The sequence below is a fragment of the Nematolebias whitei genome, chromosome 8 (genome assembly GCF_014905685.2).
Source record: "Nematolebias whitei isolate Nwh7 chromosome 8, NemWhi1, whole genome shotgun sequence".
NCBI lineage: Eukaryota > Metazoa > Chordata > Actinopteri > Cyprinodontiformes > Rivulidae > Nematolebias > Nematolebias whitei.
In genome coordinates this window covers 28,255,083-28,277,212 of record NC_056505.1, presented here as the reverse complement: position 1 = coordinate 28,277,212, position 22,130 = coordinate 28,255,083, and the positions used below count along the sequence as shown (strand labels likewise).

The 22,130-nt window shown below is 39.3% G+C and overlaps 1 pseudogene; it reads right to left on the bottom strand.

Moving 5' to 3' along the window:
* Nucleotides 1–5,758: 5,758 nt before the first annotated feature.
* On the bottom strand, nucleotides 5,759–20,859 carry LOC119413626 (annotated as a pseudogene).
* Nucleotides 20,860–22,130: the final 1,271 nt, after the last annotated feature.

Here is a 22,130-nt window from a genome sequence, read left to right as displayed (position 1 = left end):
CATCTTTCTTCCCCAGAGGTAACTCTACCGGGCGAGAGATGCGCTGTGACTGTCCGTGAACTCTTCCTCCATTCTTGGATGCTCATAAAATCGGTCTTATTTCTGCGTTTCCCATTGTCTGGCCTTCTTTGTGGCGAGTCTAGTGACGCTGTGATTAGCTGATCAGACTTGGCAAACGGTAAATGTAAAGGCCTATCTGTTGCTGGGATTGTCAATGAAACTGAACCCTGCCTCATCCTCACACATTGGGACAACTCTTGATGACAACTCAGGAACGACGCCGAGGCCGCGTGCACTGAGAAGTCTGCGCTCAGCCATTGGCAGATCTGCGCTGTGACACTTTGTGTGGACAAACCAGATAAACACAGCCACCTTCCTCAACTCTTCGCAACACTTACCATACCACACCACTTTATTCATAAAGCACTGAAAACAGCAACAAGACCAACCAAAGTGATGTACAGCTAAAACAAACAAGCAAAGGACACAGGATAAAAACATAGATCCAAATAGGTAAAGATCAGAACTAAATAGCTAACATTATAGAATACAGACAAGTTAAAATCAGCTCACACAGTGTCAAAAGCCAAGGAATAAAAATTTGTTTTTAAACAAGACTTAAAAAAAACAGTGAGGGAGGGAGTCTGCCTGACATGCAGTGGTAACTCATTCCACAGTTTTGGACCTGCAGCAGAGAAGGTTCTGTCACCTCTGAGCTTAAAACAAGTGCCTGGAACCAATAAAAGCATTTGGTCTGCTGACAGCGCTGTGGGGCATATGGCTGCAGCAGATCAGCGAGATAGGAGATTCAGAGCTCAGAGATTTAAAAACATACAGAAGGATTTTTAAAATGAATTTGAAAGTGAACTGGGAGCCAGTGCAGGGAAGCCAAAACTGGTGAAATGTGCTCTCATTTGCCTGCACCAGCTGGGCAGCAGCATTTTGGACCAGTTGTAAACGTGCAATAGAGGTTTGACTGATTCTAAAAAGAAGTGCATTGCAGTAATAAAGCCTGGATGTTATGAAAGCACGCATTACTGCCTCAAGGTTACTTTTGAACAGTGTGGACTTCAGTTTAGACAGTTGCCTCAATTTAAAACAGAATTTAACAATCGTGTTTACATGACTGTTAAGTTTCATGGAAGGGAACATTCATGACTGTTATTCCAACAAAGTTATTAGATGACATGCAGGAACACAAACATCAAATCCACCAATCTATCACTGCAGTGGTGGAAGGAAAAGTGGCCCCGGCACACACAGCGTCGCCATGGGGAGTTTCTGCCAATCTGGCAGCCGCAGAGGGAGGTCTCCCTCTCATCAAGCTCTGCAGGATCCAGACCACTTACCTTCCTTTCAGCATCCACAAGAGTCTTCACAGTGGAGCTCACAAATGATGTACCTGCAGTTAACCCGTTTCTCCTTTTCTTCTGCAGGACTTTAACCTCGTTTTTTTTTTTTCTACAATCAGTGCGAATCAGGTTCAACAGAAACAGTTTACACTGAGGACTGCGGATAAATCAAAGTAATCAGGGTTTTGGTTACAGAGAGAAACAATGAATACAGAGTTAAAGCCAAAGTTAAAGATGCTATTATCATGTAAAATGTCAAACCTTTTATAAAAAGGGAAATCTTATTGTACAAAAAGGAAAACATATTTTTTAATAAATATTTTGAATGTCACTACAATATTCATATAACCAGCTTTCAGATGTTTTTCTATGAGCTGAAAATTTTATTATTTTTTTAATTGGCTTTAAACGAACAAAGTTTATCTAATTTACAAGTCGTCTAATGTGTTCAGCAATCTGTCAAGAGTGCAAATGCAATTTTGAGTTTTTTTGGCCTTAATTACATTTAAAGTAAGAATCTGAGGCAGAGATGAACAGGTGAAAAGGCCCTAGTCTACAATCGTGCAGTTTAAAGTCCTACATTGACTCTTATGTTTTATTAAAACAAGCCAAAAAATAAAAATCATGGAAGTAAGCATAGACTACTTTAAAACTGCACGCTCATGGGTTGGTAAACTGTGTGCACTGATTTATTTTTAGAAATCGTGGTCACAAGTTAGTATTTTGTGTGCAAAATTTCGCAAATATACATTTATTCACAAGTTTGAAGCTATGTTTTTTTTATTAAAACAAGCTGGAAAATTGTCGTTTCTGTGTTGTAGCCTCACACAATGACCCCAGACACCTTTAATATTCTGTTCATGTTAATAAACCAGAGTGGGAAAATTCATGTAGAATTTTAGAAGAATCCATTATTTTTACTTTTTGCAGCAGAGTTAAGAAAAAGGCATAACTACATAAAGTTTTACTGAATAAATACTGAAAGGAGCTTTACCACACGACCTTTGACCTGTTACTGCTGGTTTCAAAGGGCCTAAAGATCCTGTTTAATTTTGGTTCTTTGTTACGTTGTCTGTTGTGTGGCGACACATCACAGGTTGATCTTTTGAGTTTAAGACCCTCTTTATGCCCAAATAATTCAAAGGTCAGAGTTAAGTGGCTTAACTAACAAAATAAAAAGGTCATGTACTGAACTAAAACGAGGGACAAAAGTCCAAAGGAAAAAAACTTTTACTATTGACCAATACCTTTTTTACGCATTACAATGGCTGCTTGGAAGCAAAAAAAATTTAAAAAAAGGAAAACTTGAAGAAAGTTTCACATATTACTAACACCAACACCCTCTACAAAAAAAGGCAGAGTCGCCTTTTACTTCTGAGGAGACTCAGGTCCTTTAACATCTGCAGGACTAATGCTGCAGATGTTTTACCACTCGGTGGTCTCCAGCATCTTCTTCTACGCTGTGGTGTGCTGGGGCAGCAGGGTGAAGAAAGCTGACGCCAACAGACTCGATAAACTCACTAAGAGAGCTGGTTCAGTTCTGGGAGTGGACCTGCAGTCTGTGACAGAGGTGTCTGAGCAGAGGATGCTGAGGAAACTGCTCCAGATGCTGAACAACCCGTCACACCCCCTGCATGACACTGGACTCTTCCTGCAGCACCTTCAGTCGTAGACTGAGACCACCGAGGTGCTGCACAGAACAACACAGGAAGTCCTTCCTCCCTGTGGATATCAAACTTTTCAACTCCTCCCCCTTTCTACACATAGGACAATAAAAATTAACCCTGCACCACAATAAACACTTTAATGTCTCTGTCTGCACCTGACCTGTTTTAGACCTTAATTGTTGGTACCTCTATATTCTCTGTTATATTTATATCTTGTGATTCCTTGTGTATGTTCATTTGTACTGAACCTCTGGCACAACAATTTCCTGTAGGATCAATAAAGTTCTATCTTATCTTATCTTATTACTGTCTATTTTCTTTTGTCAAACTCTGAAAGGAGGCCTTCACTGTTGTTCTTTAATTTAAAGGTAGCATCTTAAACTACTTAAGTGCAGAAACTCTTGATGCAACATGTAACTAATAGTGTGTTTAGATGGGTTTGTGGTTTCAGATGACTTTTCAAAAGAAACCCAACCAAAAAGGAGCAATGCTCTCATAAAAAGGGGAGTGAATAACAGCACAAAAAAGGTCCAGATAATAAGGCCTGGTGAGAACGTGTAAAGTGAATGAGGAGGTTTGTGAGCTGGTCTAATCCTCCTTTACAGCATTTGTTGTGTCATTAGAGCCATTTACGTTGTGGCTGCTGCTGTGACACGGGCTTCATTTACTCCTGCAGACCTCAGACAGAGCGCTGCAGAGACCCACTGATGTCTGAAGAACCGCTTCAGGCCACAGAGGATTTTCAAAGAGAACTCCCCACGTCTTCTCTGAGAACAGGAAAACGTGGTGGAATTTAGTGACAGGAGGCAAACAACAATAATAACCATAAAAACACACTGAAAATTCACTCAGCAGCTTTATTTTTGTGCAACTCAAAGACAGCAGAGTAGCTAAGAGACTAAATATATGCTCTGACACCGGTGCTCTTACAGACAAAAAGTCCACCTGCATAGAGGATGTTCCTTTACTCCTGCACACTCAAACACACAAACACACTTTACCGCTGTTTCATTCATGGTTTACGCAGGGAAATGTGATTTTATATGTAATGCAGAACGACAAAGAGCTAGAATACAGTTTCAAGTACATTGTTATAATGTTGTGCATTTAACATTTCCTAAAACGTAAACACAACAACTAGTCAACGTTAAAAAGAAATGTACTGTACTTTCCCAGAATCACTGGTCGTTCAAGTTTTCCTGAAAACACAGCTTCTTAATTAGTCTAATCATGAACTAAGACAAGATGGCACCATGCAGTGTAAGGCTGAGGTTCCCTACAAGTGTCAGCGTGACATTTGCAGCATTGTTAAAACTTTCACTTTGCACATAAATAGTTGATTATATATAGAGAGAGTAAATGCTTTTCATTCATTAACTAAACTACTTTTTGTTCTCTTTTTAAAGAGAAAGCTCCAACAGCGAATCTACTTTGGCTATTTGATTTTAAATAACACTATGAAGTGATCAGAAAGTATTGTACGTTTGTGCAGCTACTTTATATTCTGTGTATTTGTATTGCACTGCTTCTACGAGGTAGCAGAGACTCAACAGTTTTAAGTGTAAACCATACAACGTAAAAGATGGACCAAAACAAATGTTTAAATACAGTACTGCATGACGGAACAAAACGGCATATTGCTTTTGGTTACAGCTCTTATTGCTGGCTTAGACTGTATCCAAATGGCTCAGATGACAAAAACAGCTTCAGTTACATTATCCGTGGATTTTAAACACTTTCAAACTTTCTGTATACTAATATATGCCATTGTAAAATATAACAACTCTTATTTCATCTGTATTAGGACGAATTTTACAAAGTCCTCAATTAGGGATGGGCCTTGATTTTAAAATACTTGAAATATTCTTAAAATGTGCAAATTAAAAACAAAATTATTCTATTTCTGCTTTTCCAGTTACCTGTTTTCCAACTTTCTACTTACAAAGGAAAAAAATGAAAAGAAAAACAACTTTGAGCATCACAGAAACAGTTTCTGCTATTGTCATTTATTTTTGAACGGATCATAAAGTGGAAACTTGGGTCCTGGTTGAGCTCAGCTTTATGATCAGTCTATCTGTGTTTGGATCAGTGAAAATGAAGGAGTATAAAGAATTAGCAGCAGCACAACTCTCTGTACCTGAAGGCTCTGTTTCATTAAAAAGTTTTCAGCTGCAGGACTTGGACTGAGTGAACATTTCATCACAAACCTGAACCGCGTGGACATGGTCATTTTTTAAACCAAAACATGAAACTGTTTTAAATCATAAGGTTTGAGCATAGACTAGTGCTCATTAAGACTAATGATTTTAAACAGTTTGTTGTGCTGAAACTTCTTGTGCTATATTAATTAGTCCTGCATAAGCACTCGTGAAAATCATGAAATGCTGCAAACTGTTGAAACATTTGCTGATATATAGATGAGTATTCAATAAAACAATAATTACCAACTATGAGAGGTTTGTTTTAGCCTAAAATGTCCGTCCCTTTCCTTAATATTTGATGCAGCTTTATTTAAGATGCCAATTTTTTTATTGTGAGATTCATCACTTGTCTTCACAGTTTAAGACTTTGACACTTTAAAAGCAAAAAAACACCAAAAAAAGCTAAATAGTTTATGAATTAAGGCCAAATTTGCCTGAAAACCAATATCTAACAACACACACTTTGTAGCAAAGTCATTAAAAGCACATTGTGGCTTCCTCTTTAAGAAGAGCCATGATGTCTTTCAGATCTTCTAAATTAATTAAATAAACTTTTGTTAAATTTAATGTGACACAAGAAACAGCTGTTTCTAAATAGTCAAACTCCTAATTTTCCATTGTGTTTTATTCAGCAGTACTCGCTGTAAACCCTTTCAGGCCTGACGGTCATTTGGGCTGTTCTTTGAGCTGATGCTCCCTGAGAGCGCCAGTGAAGGTAGCGGTCCACACGTGCAGCGCCGTTCCAGCAGACAGGGTGAGGAAGAAGAGGAAGGCTACCTGGAAACCAAACCAATCCACCAACACACCGGCAAAAGCACTGAACATCAGCTTCCCCAGCACCTCCAGAGTGGCCAGGAAGCTGTAGTGGGTGGCCTGAAAGGAGACGACACAGAGTTAAGATGAGGGGAGAAAAGAGGAGGAAAATAATGACAGAAACATTTAAAAGGAAAAGAGAAATAATGAGGGTTGAGAAAAGAAAATGAGAAAGCAGGGACAATAGGAATAAAAGACATCAAGTAGAGAGAGAGAGAGAGCACAGAGCGCTGAACAACAGAGGAGAATGTAAGAAATCTTTAAAAAATATATATTTGACTCAATGGACAAAAAATTAGGAAATGGTTCATTTGCAGTCTAAAAGTTCCCAAATTCAAACGGCCAAAGAAGGAAAGTGGAACACAAAAAATCTGGAAGGTAAAGTATCAGAACGAAACCGGACGAAGAGCAGTATCTGATCTCAGCCTTCAGGCTTTTATGAGGAGGAGGAAGAGAAAAGACAAATTATGTAATCCCTCTCCTAACACCTCATTCACCAAACAACTCAAACAAACAAAACCTATTTTATATTTCAGAGGATTTTATTCTTATCCCAACCTGATCTTAGCTAAGTTCAACAATCACATGCAGTAAACATGAACAAGGTGCACAGTCAAAGAATTTATTGTAAAAAAAATTTAAATAAACAACAAATGTACCAAACTTAATTTTGGTAGTAAGACAGATTTGCTGGTTGAAAAGCATGGTGTAAACACGTGTGAACATTGTGTTCTTTTTAAAAAGGAGTCATAGATTTATTGGTATATGAGGGAGTGGTGGTGAAGAAGTTAGAGAGGGTGGGCCTGTGATCAGAAGGTTGCCAGATAGACCCCCCGAACTGACGGCATCGAAATGTGGGTGGGAAAGCTGAAGCACCCACACCTGCCTCTACCCTCATTTTCCCCACTCTGGACTCTTAACCCCCACCATCTGCTCCCCAGGCGCCCTAGGTGTTAGCTCTCTGCTCCACACAGAGGGCTGTAGTAGCTCAGTGGTCTGTGGTTACATCAGGAAGGTCATCCGGTGTAAAAACAACTGCCAAGTCTTCCTGCGAGTTAGTTCACTGTGGAGACTGCTGAAGAAGGGAGCAGCCGAAGGACGAAGACAGACGATATAAATTTACTGGTAGTTTATAAATAAAATTGTGACAATACCACAAATAAGCTGTGGTTGTTTTAACAATTAAATGTTTTTTTTGTTTGTTTTTTTTAGCAAAAGAAGGAACCATTTCTACAATGTGATGCTCTCTGCTGCCTTTCTCCGTCATGTTTTTGTACATCGTGTTCTTTTTGCTACTGAACTGTTCTTCAAGTGACACTAAACAAACTGGGCTTTCACTACTGTAAGTGAACTAAAACCAGTCAGTGTGATAACCTATAAGAAGTAGCAATCACTTAAACAAATCAATAACAGTTCAGCTTATTTAACAACTCTCGGGGTGCTTAAACAATAATCAAATAAATCCAATTTAAACCTGATGACATACAGTCCTGCTTCATGAGCTAACCACGTACAGAGTCGATGAAGACGCGAACAGACCCTCTCTCAGGACAAAGTGGTGCTGAAGAGTTCGGAGTGGCTCTGCGGCCGTGGTCTGTGTGAGCTCAGAGCCGGTGTGACCACAGCTAAGTGGAGTGTCTTTATTCTGAGCAACTTGTTGAACAGATTTGGTTTCTTTCTCCTGGGTATCGTTAGCAAGCACTCACACGATCAGCTTTCTGTTACTGGATAGCACTACTTTCAATAACACGCACATATGCACACAACAAGCACAGGCAGTAATGCCTCCCCGTCCCGAGTGGGCACACAGACTCGCACACAGACCGCAGGAAATACAAACGGCTTTAAACTGCAAAGAAACTTGTAAATTAACTGCTGTGCTCGTGATTGTATTCAATGTTTTGTTTTATCACGTCATTTCTTTTAGTTCGCATGAGAACTCTGACATGTGCAAGAGCCTGCAGATCGTCCTGTCCTTCTTTCACATGTTAGGACTCACAGCAATTTAAATTATAATTTGTCACCTTCAGAGACTGACTGAATGACGTCTGAATGACTGAGTGAACAATGATCACCTCCAGGCAATGCTGGCCCAGTTACACCAAGGACATAAAGGAGTTATGTCAAACAGGAGAAATTAAGAGAGAAGAGGGAAATGGTTGGAGTGGAGGCAACGTTTTGAGCATTACTGTACAGAACGGAAAATGGAAAAATCAACTCAGCAAGGTTGTTGGCAGTGTAGTCTACTTTATACATGGGTATATGGAGTATACCCACTAGAAAAGCGTAAGAATGTCAGTATACCCACTTAAAAGTAACCATTGATACAAGACATATTGGGCACGCGTGCGTCATTGATGCGTTAAACGGTAGTTAAACACTTCTGTAACAATCTATCTGTATGCAGCACTCGTTTATTACATTCGCTTATTCAGCAGATTATTGTATAGTTCTGTACTTACTACTTAATACTTGAACATGTTTTGCTTTGATACGGTTTTATAAATCCTATAACATGTTTTTAATACAAAGCCAACCGTTGTACAAAGTTTGTTGTTCACTTATTCAAATAAAAGCATCAGAGAAATTCAGAAATATTCAATATGCTTAAAACTCAAAATAAATTGATGATTACATTGTACTGACCGGTGGTTTCTAAGCACAGTATACCCACTACAAAAATGTAGACTACACCACTGGTTGTTGGAGATACAAAGCCAGTATGAGGTGAACAAAAACAAAAAGGAAAGCAGAGAACAGAAACTGGGTCTGCTTATAACAGAGACGATCTCAGTGGAAACAGCTGATAAGAACTGACAGGTAAGGGTGACAGAAGGTAAAGTACACTGCTGCTCTTCACAGAGGAAATGAACTCATGTGCCACTACACATGAGAAGAATGTAAAGAAAGGAATTATTTAGTTCTTAAAAAAAAAAAAGAAAGATTATCTGTGAAGCTGCAGGATGTGACCCCACACCCCTGAACACCACAATTACAAGAAGTTCTCAGTTATATCACAGCAGCTGCTGCATCCAGCATGAGTGAGTGAAGTCTTTGTTACCTGGATGCTTTCCTCCGCCCTCTGAGTGCAGTGCATCATAGTGGTGAAGGTGAGTGTGGTGATGAGACCACCCAGAAAGTGTTGAACACTCATGCTCAGAACTGCCATACCTGCAAAGGCACACACACTCAGTCCAAACCAGCAGCAAAACATCTGCGTCCAATGACAATGAAACGGCAGCTAACACGAGTGACTCTTTTTCTGACAGAATTTTTGAAAAGCGACTGTTTTACAGTGTTGTCTGCTTTGCACCACTTCGTGTTGGAGTCAAAGCGAAGAGACAAAGCAGCAGGGAAAGGTAAGCTGCTGAAGTGCCTCCCGCCCCACAGCTCCCAAACACATGTAGTGTTATCCTCTGAGGGGAAGAGGCAGAGTGGGGGGAACGCAGAGGAACCACAGAGCCTTTCTGTCTCTGCTCCCACGAACGCTGAATTATTCACTCAAGCTGCCAGAGTTTTTGCCGAATAAGATTCTTCAGTCAGCGACACGATGCTGGTGGAGTCGCACAGACGCACTGATCACACTGGAAGAGTGGGAAGCGGAGCGTTGTCATGTAATATTGAAAATGTGAAACTGAATGTTTTTCTGCTTTCTTTCTTTTTCTCCGATTTCTGAAATCTTTGTTATGGAGGAGGAAGAGGCCTCAACTTTCAGTTTGAGCGATTGTACAGGAAAACAAAGAGACATCTCTGACAGATGAGTGAACCCTGAACACTGCAGGACTGGCAGTGCAGTGGCAGTCCATGTTTCAAACTAGATGACTCTCAGAAGAGAGACCCCACTTGTCCACAACTGTTCCCTGCATCATGTTTGTGATCCATCATTTAAATGCTGAACATCTTGATTAAATGTTTGTACTCAGGGTAAAGCAGTACTGTTGCAGTGATCAAGAAGCAGCTGAAACTACCACCATTTGCAGCACTGATGTCAGGCTATTCCTATAAAATAAAGCTAACATAGAACTGAAATAAAATGTCTGCACTCCTTGTGGTTAACTGTATCCATTTGTAAATAACACCCTGACACACAAGCACAGCAGCAAAATCAAGAGTTAGGCTAACACTTTTTTCAACTCCGTACTCCTTTCAGACGATCTACTGTTTTTCTTTAAAGCGCAGCCGACAGATGTCAGGGTGACCCTGGCTGTTCTTCACAGTTCAGTTGTGTTTAGTTTACCTTTGTTATTTATGCACTAATGTAATATTTAAAGTGCATTATTATGCTCATTTTATATGTTGACACAACTTCCTGTGGTTTATATGGGGGGCTGAGATGGGGTAGAGGCAGAGCAGCTGACCTGGGACCAGAAAGTCGCTGTTCGACTCCCAGTCTTTCTCGCATGTCGTGGTGTCTCTGAGCAAGACACCTTATCCCCAATTGCTCCCCGGGCGCTTACATAGCTGCCGACTTTTCCACCTGGGTGTATCCCAGCCGCGATGAGTGCAGAGAACTAATTTGATTATTGTATGGGAACACACAATGACAATCTCAGACTTCCCTTCCTTTTATGGTACAGTATATAGTGTGTTGGTGGAGTCATTGTCTTTGCAGATGTCTTTGGAGGCACAGACCTTCCCTCTCACAAAGGAGGCTTTTTTTGTTTTGGAGGCGGTTGCAAAATCAAATATTACCTGAACTCAAGTAATTAAGCATCTCTAAAAACATCCTGTTCTTAGAGGAGTTCCTTATTGAGCCAAGTCAAGTCAGATTTATTTATAAAGCACCTTTAAAACAGCAACCGTTACAAAGTGCTTAGGACACATAAACGAAAGCTTAACGAATGCTTTTGTTCTTCCTGTAAAACAGTGTTTGTATTTACCCCGTACAAACTGACTTTTACGACCTAAAACATTGATTTGACTTGTATGAGTCATTTCTGTATTTATTTCATGTAATTAAACACCACGTTTTGAAAAACACTAACATTCTTAACTAAATTGTCTTCATGCAGTGTGTGCACTCACCTAAAATATAAAATAATCAAAGATTTACAAGACACCTTTCACATCTATTCGATATATAAGCACTTTACATTTAGTTTTATTTTAAATGAAATGCCAAACACTTGTCAAATCTCCATCAAAAGAGCAACAAACAGAAAATCTGGACTAGAATCGGCTCGTTGCTCGTGTGCAGGTTTTCATTGTTTCTCTTGTTCCTCACCTTTCATGACTGGTGAAGGTTCCAGGACGGTGAGCAGAGAACTTTGGAAGACCATGCTGATGGTTCGCAACACAAACACACGTCTCATCAGAGCTCCGATGCTGAGGAAAGACCAGCAACAACACACCAAATGTCAAACACATGTCAGCTAACTTTTTAGGTACAATGAGCAATGTGTTGCAGGATGACAACACCTCCAAGACAGCCCGAGTTTTTCTTGTAATACACAATTACACTAATGCACACACACAGGGGGGACACACATTTACATAAAAGCATGCGCGTAAGTCAACAAGTCCCCAGACACTAATTGATTCCCTGTTAGTGCAAAGAAATCATCCCCCTGTGGGTTTGGTTCATGACGTAATCAATAACCTAAGGAGATCCCCAGCATGAGAAAGATAATTAATCACTGCTAACATACATACAAACACACAAATACACACACATGAACTCACAGTGTTGTGTGACAACAGGGATTAACAATGCCAATCACACAGAGGATACCTGCCACTCAAACGACGTCGTGTGTTTATGTTTTTTTGCATGTAATTATATGTGTGTAAAAAAGATTGTAAGGAAGAAGAGCCGCAAAGTAGAATCTGATTTAAGAGGATACGTGCCCCGAATGCAAACAACTTGCTGCTTCTTTAACCTTCTTCGTTTTTCACTTATTCCAGTTTTTGTAACAAAAAACTCATTCGGTTAAATCGTCCAGAGGACCTGACTTACCATAGCATACCAATTTATTTCTAAAGCACTTAAAACACAACAAGCAGCCGTCCAAAGTGCTGTACAAAATTAAACACGAACAAAAAAACAGTAAAACAATAAAAACACCTGAATATATATATATAAAAAATAATAATCATCATAAGTAAAAGAATACAACATTGAGACACAGATGCTGACTCACTCTAGTGTTTTTAAACGAGTTTTAAAAACAGAAAGTGACGGGACCTGCCTGACCTCCAGTGGCAGCTCATTCCACAATTTAGGAGCCAGAGCTGAAAAGGCTCTGTCTCCTCTGGATTTATAAAAAGGTTTTCAGGACTGCTAAAAGCATCTGGTCAGAAGATCTAAGAGCACGTGATGGTATGTAAAGGTGAAGCATTCAGACAAATAAGAGGGACTAAGACCGTTCAAAGACTTAAAAACAAACAATAGAACTTTAAAATGGATTTGAAACTGGACAGGAAGCCAGTGAAGGGACATCAGAACTGGAGTGATGTGCTCACGCCTGCCTGTACCAGTCAAAAATCGTACAGCAGCATTTTGTACCAGCTGTAACCGTGAGAGCGAGGCCTGACTAACTCCTATCAACAGAGAGTTACAATAATCCAGGCAGGAATAAAAGCGTGGATTAGTGGTGTCTAGAAAGGAGGGGATTGATTTTTGACAGGCGCCTCAGCTGAAAAAGAGAGGACTTAACCACGTTGTTGACATGGCAGTCAAGTTTCAGGCAGCACCACAACATGTCTAAAATTGCTTAACTGACTTAACTTTGTGAAATTTTTCTACCTGGATTATTGAGCACGCATCAGGATATCCTTTAGTTTCAGTTTCCCAGCAATCAAGGTAATATAGAATCTGTTCATTTTTTTTGTTTCCATGAACTCCATCAAGCCCCCCACCCCCACCCCCACCCCACCCCCACCCCGCTTCACTGTGTCTGGACTCTACAGTCCAGTCTTTACTTACCTCCTGACTGGAAAACCAAACCTGCACCATTCACATGCTAAAGACATTCCTCCAGTTGCTTCTTTTACCTCCTTTCTCAATGATGGCCTTTCATATGACACTTTCTCAAGCGAGGCTGAGGTCTCTCTCTCTCTCTCACTGTGTGTGTGCGAAAAAGAAAACCTGCCTGGCTGCCACCCCACACAGGACAGGCCCAGAAAATAATAGGCATGTTCTCAGGTTGCTGGTAGTGGTTCTAAAAGGGGGTTACTCACTGACCACTCAGCCGTTTCTGATGGTGGACAGGATAAACCGTCCAACTGAGCTTTTAGACGTGGGACAGCAGCCTGCTGGACAGCCCTTCCTTTGTGACTGTGTGTGAATGTGTGACTGATAAGAAAGAAGGACGAAAAAGTGTTCAACTGGCACTGAAAGGTGTGTGTAACCGAAAAAATTAAAAGGTATGTTTCATCATTTTTAAAGTACATGAAAACCAACTCTGGTCCTTTACAATAAGAAAACACAGTTGTGGTTCCTAGCGTTTCCAAAAGTAGAATGGGAGGAAGATCTTTCAGTTATCAGGCTCCTCTCTTGTGGAACCAACTTCCAGTTTCTGTTCGTGAGGCTGACACATTGCCCAGTTTTAAGACTGGGATTAAGACTTTCCTTTTTTGTTAAATCCTATAGTCAGTGTCTGCTTGGGTATCCTGAGCTATCCCTTAGTTATGCTGCAATAGGCTTATACTGCTGGAGGACAGGGACCACATTTCATCATTCTGCTGCTGTCTTTACTTGCTCTACCGGTTTTGTATTTGTAATTATTTTTCACCTTAACGTGTTTTTGTCTTTCCTTCAATAGAAAGTGCATCTGGACCTGTCATATGTTTGTTTTTTTCTCCTTCCTGTTCTTCTCAAACCCAGCCGATCGAAGCAGATGGCCGCTCGTCCTGAGCCTGGTTCTGCTGGAGGTTTCTTCCTGTTAAAATTAAGTTTTTCTTTCCACTGTTGCCTTTGTGCTTGCTCAGGATGGGAGACTGTGGTGAAGTAAAGATTCAGACAATCTGCTGGCTTCCTTAGATAGAGAACTTTTACTAATTGGCCTTTATAATGTATTTGAATGGTTTTGTACAGTGCCCTGAAACGACGTCTGTTGTGACTTAGTGCTATATAAATAAAATTAATAAAATTTATTTTTTTCCTCTTTCTGCCCAAGTACCATATTTTTTTACCTATAAGTCACGTTTTTTTTTTCTTTTTTTGCATAATTTGCATACCTGCGACTTATACGCCGAAGCAACGTTTATGGATTTTTTTCCCCATATTTATAAACCAATTTTTGGCTGAGATATGACCGTTTTCATTCATTCTGACTGAAAATATTGAACACTACCATTTTCAGCCGCTAGATGGCACTCGAGTAGTATGGCAAGACGTTGTGTCATGTAATAAGTAAAAGTGTCTATTAATGACACAATCGGCTTGCCATAGCCTTCCTTTGTCCAGCTCGCCTGGAGTAACCGTCAAATCAGCTTCATTTTGCTGCGTCACCCCAGCGAAATGCAGCTAATTTGACCATTGAAATGCATTTATTAAGTAAAAGTTCAACTGAGTCACACCTTTCCTATAAAGTCGAGCAAACAAATAATTGTTTTAGGTGCTTATCTTGTAAAATTTTCAAGAAATGCGCAGAGTCCTCCTTCCTGATTTCCTCCCTCAGAGCTCGCTCCTGAAGCACTGAGGCAGCAAATACGTTTGAAAATGCAGCTGATTTGACCATCAAAGTGCATTTATTAAGGAAAAGTTAGACTGAGACATACATTTACTATAATTTTGAGCAAACAAATATTTTTAAGTGGTTATCTTGTTAAATTTCGAAGAAATGCGCAGCAGGTCCTCCCGTGCACACGCCCATTTCAGTGTATTGGCTTTTGAAATGCAGATGATTTGACCATCAACGTGCACTTATTAAGGAAAAGTTCAACTGAGACACAGCTTTACTAGAATTTTGAGAAAAAAATTTGTTTTTAAGTGTTAAAATGGTTAAATTCTTGGTAAAGTTCTCTCGCGCACGCTCCCATGGCTGTCATTTGGCAGCCAATCCATTTTTGGCACAACACCGGCCCACATTCCGGGTCATCAGCGGTGACGGGTAACAAATGCGACACATCAGCAGTGATGCATAATAGATGCGACGTATACGGTGAAGCGGCGTATACGGTGAAGCGGCGTATACGGCGAAGCGGCGTATACGGCGAAGCGGCGTATACGGCGAAGCGGCGTATACGGCGAAGCGGCGTATACAGTGAATTTATGAATTTTTCCACTTTATTAGACATATTTGGACTGATGCAACTTATAGGGCAGTGCGACATGTACATCAGAAAATATGGTGATTCAGGCCTTTCCTGAATGTTTTCATTTAAAAGTGTGCATGTAAAATCATGTGATGCAAACTAAAATCATGATTTGTGTAAATCACACATGTTGGAACCATTTGATCTGTAGAGAAATAAATAGTAGCTTTTATAGAAAAATTATATAATTGTATGCAATAACCATCTTCACTAAACAATGCAAATTTAGGAAAAGTAACAATGCACACTTCCTCTTTTTCATGTAGAGATAAAATGTGCAGCATGTGACTACTGCTGAACCACTGCATCTGCTGAGATACAGAAACTATTAAATGGTTTGAGCTCGGAAAGTCTGAAATGAAATTTATACATCAACACTGATTTATCTATGGTACATTTCGCAAACATAAGCTGTATTCATAGTTAAAAATACATGAAAATGTATGTTTGCTAAAGCACTGAAGGTACGAGCTTTTCTCCTCAATGCTTTTACCTACAATTCAACTCAATTCAGTTTATCTATAAAGGGCCAGTTAAGTTCTCCCAGGCCACTACACAAAGAGACAGCAGGTCCAAATCATACCAAATTCAAGGCCTAGCATTCTCTGAAGAATTGCATACCACCCATCACCTCTTATGCCAAAGCTTTTGTGTAAAATAATCTTACATTGAGAAATAACAGTTTGATATGTGCAATACTATACTGCAAGACTATCCAACGTTCATTTCCTGAACATTTCATTAAACTGTGTCTTGATACAAGATATTTTTCCAACACACAGAGTTGACTCCAAGTAGTTAATGACAACATTTTAAACAAAGATCTTGTTCAATCTGTTTGTGCTCAGAATATGTATTGGATGTAAGTCTCAGCTACTAACACACCTCATTTTAAGTTGGTATCTGTTAAATTGACTGAGTTATTGTATGACTATTCTTTTGTAAGCTCGGTTGGCTCAAGAAATATTTTGGTATCAGACAGACTTTAGTGGTGTGTGAACATTTTACCCCCTTTACAAGTGAGCTGGAGACAGAGTAAAAGATCAAAAGCCAAAGTATCACAATAACATCTTTTGAAAGCACTTTAGCCTTTAGAAAAGTTTGACCTTTAGAGATTTCCTCGGTGTTTATTAGCGTTTCTTCACAAAAAGGAAATAACCAAACAGACTGACATCAGAGGGATTAAAGAACAAAGAACTGGGCAAGCTAGCACACACATCTAACACTGACACAGAAACCAAGACGTGAAAAAGACACCTTACCACTCTGTTACCAAACAATGAAACATACTAGATCTACTGAGTTGTGATCTCTTCATGTAGATGGGTACGTAACTGGCTAAACAACAAATAAATTTCACTGTATAGATCAAATGAGGGTACATATTGTTAGAAAGATAACAATGCATGGAATGTAAACTAACAGGGCATTCAGTGAAAAGGCATTGTTGTTATCATGTTTCAATTACATCATGATGGCTATAGGAAGGGCTATAATTTCACGTTAGGATCTGCAGGTCAACTCAAGTAACTGTTGCAAAACAGAAACTGCACAATGTCCATTTGAAATATATATAAAAAAAATGAACAAGTTAAAACGCCTATGAAATTTTAATTCAAACAAACTTTTATTTAAGAAAAACTGCACGTTTTAGAGGAGGTCACCACTGTGACAGCAATGATACAAGAGCTTTGATGATCAAATGTTACAAAACAACAACGAATAAAAGGACGGTATGGCACGGGCGTTGTTAAGAGCTGCTCCATCATAGGAAGAAGGTTGCAAGTTTGATTCCCAACCTTTCTCTGTGGGCATGCATCAAGATATTTCTCTGTGGAGTTTGCATGTTCTCCCTGTGCACATGTGGTAAACTGGTTTCTCCTCGCAGATGCACGTTATGTTCATTGGTAAGTCTAAATTGCCCCTAGGTGTGAGTGAGTGTATAGATTTGTCTCGTTTGTGTTTACGTGGCCTTGTGATGGACTTTGGTCCTGTCTAGGGTGTACCTGGCCTCTCATTTAGTGACTGATGGAGATAAGACACCAGCTCCACATGACCCTGAATAAAAAAGCAGGTATGGAAAACCACAAAGTCACAGTTTGTTTCTCCAAGTGATAAAGTCTGGGTGGTTTTATGTGATGTCTCCACTTCCAACACCACCATCCCAGTATCTGGTTCTGATGTTCTCTTCCTGTTTAAAGAGCATTTTCCTTCTTCACTGTAGCTCCAGCATGCTCACAGCAGAGGAATGCACTGAACTAAAACTGATGTGAACTGGATTGTAATTAGACATAGTAGGACTTATTAACATGCATTCATTAATTAACAGATATAAACTTTCTCATTGATTCATACTTCATGCCCAAATGCCCCAAATAGTGAAAAGGTACTAGTTAAGTAGTACTACCTACAATACAAAATATATTTTTAATGAGTAAAGAAAAAAACTCATTGTGATGCCAAGGTTAGAATGACATCTTTCTCCCAACAAAAGTGTCCAATAATGGATTCAGTTTTTACCAAATATGTCTTATTGAATTTGGGTAAATTGTTACTTACTATATATTATGAGGCACAAATATTTAAATGCAGATTAGCTCCTTTTTATTAGTTGCAAAAAAATATAAACTTGTTTTTCTCAAAAACTCTCAAAAGTATATACATTTTTTTAATTAGAAAAAAAGTATAACATATTTTAACAAGTTTTATTTGTGTGTATTTTATTTTTTTTAGTTTGGCATGAATTTAAGAATATGTAAAACAGTAAGCATTTTTGTAAAAAAAAATTATCATGAAAGAGATGAAAAAAAATCCTAATTATTAAATACATAATGCTTAAAAGCTTGGTACTTGCTTACTCACAGCCTTTGCAACACCACAGTCAGACAGTCTAACACCTTAGTATTAATCTGCCAAAGTGACATTTTCATTCAGCTAGATCAACACGGTCTTTAAAAACTGAGCAGTGTGTGTATGATTTTTATTGTGTGTGTTTTGTGTGCATAAGATTGTGTGTAAAGGGTTTGCTGCTCATGCTGTTGTCACACCACATGCCACATGGGGGGTCCCTGAGCTCTCAAACACGGCATTGTTTACTGAAATTATTGTACACACAATGACAGACATTCAAAAAGACACAAACACACAGAAATAATCCAGTGAAGTGTTATAAAATCAAATCCGTAGAGGAGAAATCAGCATGATGAACAAGGGAAGATGATCCTAACTCATCTAATTCTGTACCTTTTTAAAAATATTTTATTTTTCTATTTTATCAGTTGAACCAAAGGATGAATTATGTTGAATACTGACTTATTTTTCATTATGCTATTGTCAAACATCTGACATCATCTGACAAAATCTGAATTATTATTATTATATTTTAATAAATCATTCTGTTTTCTCCCTTTAATGACAGAGAGACACAGACCTGTTTAAATGTACTTTGTTACTAAAATTTCAACAATTTCCTGTGGGAACAATAAAGTTCTTATCTCATCTTAAATCTCTGTCACTGTGACGACGACTGGATGTGGAACATCGTGGAGCTCTTCTTATGATTGTTGAGGATTGTTGGTCTACTCTGCTGTTTAATTCCACAGAAAATTGTGTTTCATGTGAACTGATGGACTAAAGATCATTTAATTCAATCTATACTTATAACAGAGATGGCAGACATTCTGATTAAATAAGGAAAATAACAAAGATATTCAATATTTCATGTCTGTATCAACTGGAACTAACTTCATGTACAGTATATTAAAAAAAAGGAAGGTCGACCTATCAATTATCATTGTAAAATTAGCACACTGTGGATGGAGGTGGGTAACAAAATAATGTGCATGAGCTGGACTACAGTTTAGCCAGCCGTGCACATAACAAAAAGGCAGCGATGTTCAAAAATTGGCTGCACAGATCACTTGTCGCTTGGTCACCAACACTCAGAATTCAATTAATTACACTACAGGGTAAAATTAGCCTATTTATTAGTTATCTGTTTTGGCAATTTTGAGTCACTAACCAGTGTTTGACAGTTGCAGCCCAGCGAGAGAGCACCTAATGGACACGGGCTCACTCCCTCACACCCCCCCTCAGCTCATGCACTCTCTTTTTTTAAAGAGACGCATCACTCTTGTTTACTAGTTCACAAGTCAGAAACAAACTAACACTAAATTAAAACTTTGAGTTCTATATTTTCTATATCAATCAGTTCCATAAAGCTAAAAAGCTAGTTAAAAAACTAACTCAAAAGACAGCCGTGATTATGAAGAGTACCTAAACTGAGCGAGCAGCAGGCCTCCCAGAGATGAACCACAGATAGAGAAGCCCATGGCGACGACACCGTTCCAGAAGCTGAGCTCCCTGGCCGTCATGTGGTGATCCAGGAGGAAAAGAGGAAACATGGTTACTGCACCCTGCTCCCCTGTACACCGAGAGGGAAAAGACAGAGAAAAGTGATGATGAGACACACGAGGAAGACGGAAAAACAATAAATATGATCATTTAAAAAAGTGACTGGGAAGTGCAAGAAAAAACTAATTGTAGCACAACATGTGAGATAAAATGAACGTTTGCAGTTTAAAGTATCATCAGTGCGCTGTGTTATATGTACTGCATGTTTCTGACTAAGCAATGCTATTTTTCATCTACAGCAAATATGTCACAGTCAAATACAATGAGGCTGTTGTAACAAACTGTTTAAGCTGCCAGCCTATGAACAACGCGGCTTTCCTGAGATGACGACTGCAGGATTAAATGAAGCACACCGACGTACAGCGTACCTAGGCCTATTCCTGGAAAGTGTCAATAATGGATGCCTAACAAGAAAAAGAATACCCTCAGTCACTTTATCAAACAGGGGCCTAGCACTTTTCCTAAAGCACAAGAAAGGAAAACACAACAAAAACACAAAAACTTCCAGAGATAAAACAGACCCCACAAAGACCTTTCAGTCAAAATGAAAAGTTTCCATCAGACGGTGAGACTTTCTCCGTGTGGCTTTGAGGGGGGAGGGGTGGTAATGTTCTGCAGAACATTACAGTAAAATATTCAGTGGTGCCGACTACATAGCATTATTATATTAATGGAGACTGACTTCAGAAAGACAGTGGGACCAAGGAGCCGTATGAGTGACAGCTCGGCTCCAAGACTGCTGTCAAAGACGACGCAACACAACCGACGACTCACTCACTCAGTCAGCCAGGAGACAAACAAAAATAGAGAAAGAGAGGCAAAAAACGAGAGATGAAACAGACTCCCGATGATAGGGAGTGCAGCAGTGGAATTAGAGTGTCACCGCTGTAACAGTGGTGTACAACCTTCCAGAAACCTGAGGAAGAAATGTGGATTCTCTGTGCAGCGAACGCTCGTCTGTCACTCGTGTTACTGCAGGCACATTACACATGCTCAACACACAGGCTGTCATAGAGTCTGTCACAAATGTTCATTTAGCCAATCAGACAGGACATTTGCCTTATGACAGAAAAATGGGTTTAGTTTTGTCTTTTAGATAAAGGAAGAGACAAACAAAAGAGAGAGACCCTACGTGTCTACAAAGATCTTTCTCATCATGGAGCAGTGCTGCTGAAGCTACAGCAGAGGAATAAACAAAAATCATTTGATAAACAACGCACTTTGTTACTGATACAACTTTACGTCGCACATTTAACTGGAGGCCGCCGATACAACAGCCTTCAACAAATGAGTTAATACATCAAACCAGATGTCTGAATGCACAGTCCAGTATAATAGTATTTGTAGTGGTGGGGGAAGTGTTGTGTATTATAAAAAGGCCACCATTACATTTACTGTATTTTTTGCTGTATAAGTCACAGGTTTTTGCATAATTTCATGCCATGCGACTTCTAGGCCGAAGCGACGTATTTATGGTTTTCCCATAAATCAATTTTTAGCTGAGATATGACAGTTTTCATTAATTCTGACTGAAAATTTTGAACACTACCATTTTCAGCCACTAGATGGTGCTCAAGTTGTAAGGCATGCTGTTATATCATGTAATAGGTAAAAAAACAAGGCTATTAATGACACCATCAGCCTGCCATAGACTGCCACCGCCATCTACCTGGACAAACTGAATCCGCTTCATTTAACTGCGCCTCCCCGGTGAAATGAAGCGGATTTGACTGTCAAAGTGCATTTATTAAGTAAAAGTTAAACTGAGATACACCTTTACTATATAGGTGAGAAAACAAATAATTGTTTGTAGGTGGTTATCTTGTTAAATTTCAAAGAAATGGACCGAGTTGTCCTCTGAACGTTCATGTTTCCACCTATCGGCTTTTGAAAATGAAGCTGATTTGACCATTAAAGTGCATCTATTAAGTAAAAGTTCAACTGAAACACACCTTTGCTATAGTGTTGAGAAAACAAATAATTATTTTTAGGTGTTTATTTTGTTAAATTTCGAAGAAATTTGCAGAGGTTCGTTTCTCTGCGTTCCTACTTCCGCGAATCGGCTTTTGAAATGCAGCCGATTTGACCATCAAAGTGCATTTATTAAGGAAAAGTTAGACTGAGACACACCTTCACTATAATTTCAAGCAAACAAATAATTGTTTGTAAGTGTTAATATTGTTAAATTCTTGTTAAAGTCCTCCCGTGCACGATCCCGCAGCCACCGAATTTGCAGCCAATCAATTTTTGGCACAACACCGGCCCACATTTCTGGGTTGTCGTATAATAGATGCGCCGTAGACATTGAAGTGACATATTTATGGATTTTTCCACTTTATTAGACATATTTGGACTGATGCGACTTACAGGGTGGAGCGACGTGTAAGGCGGAAAATATGATAAATAAAATATAATGTCACTGATTT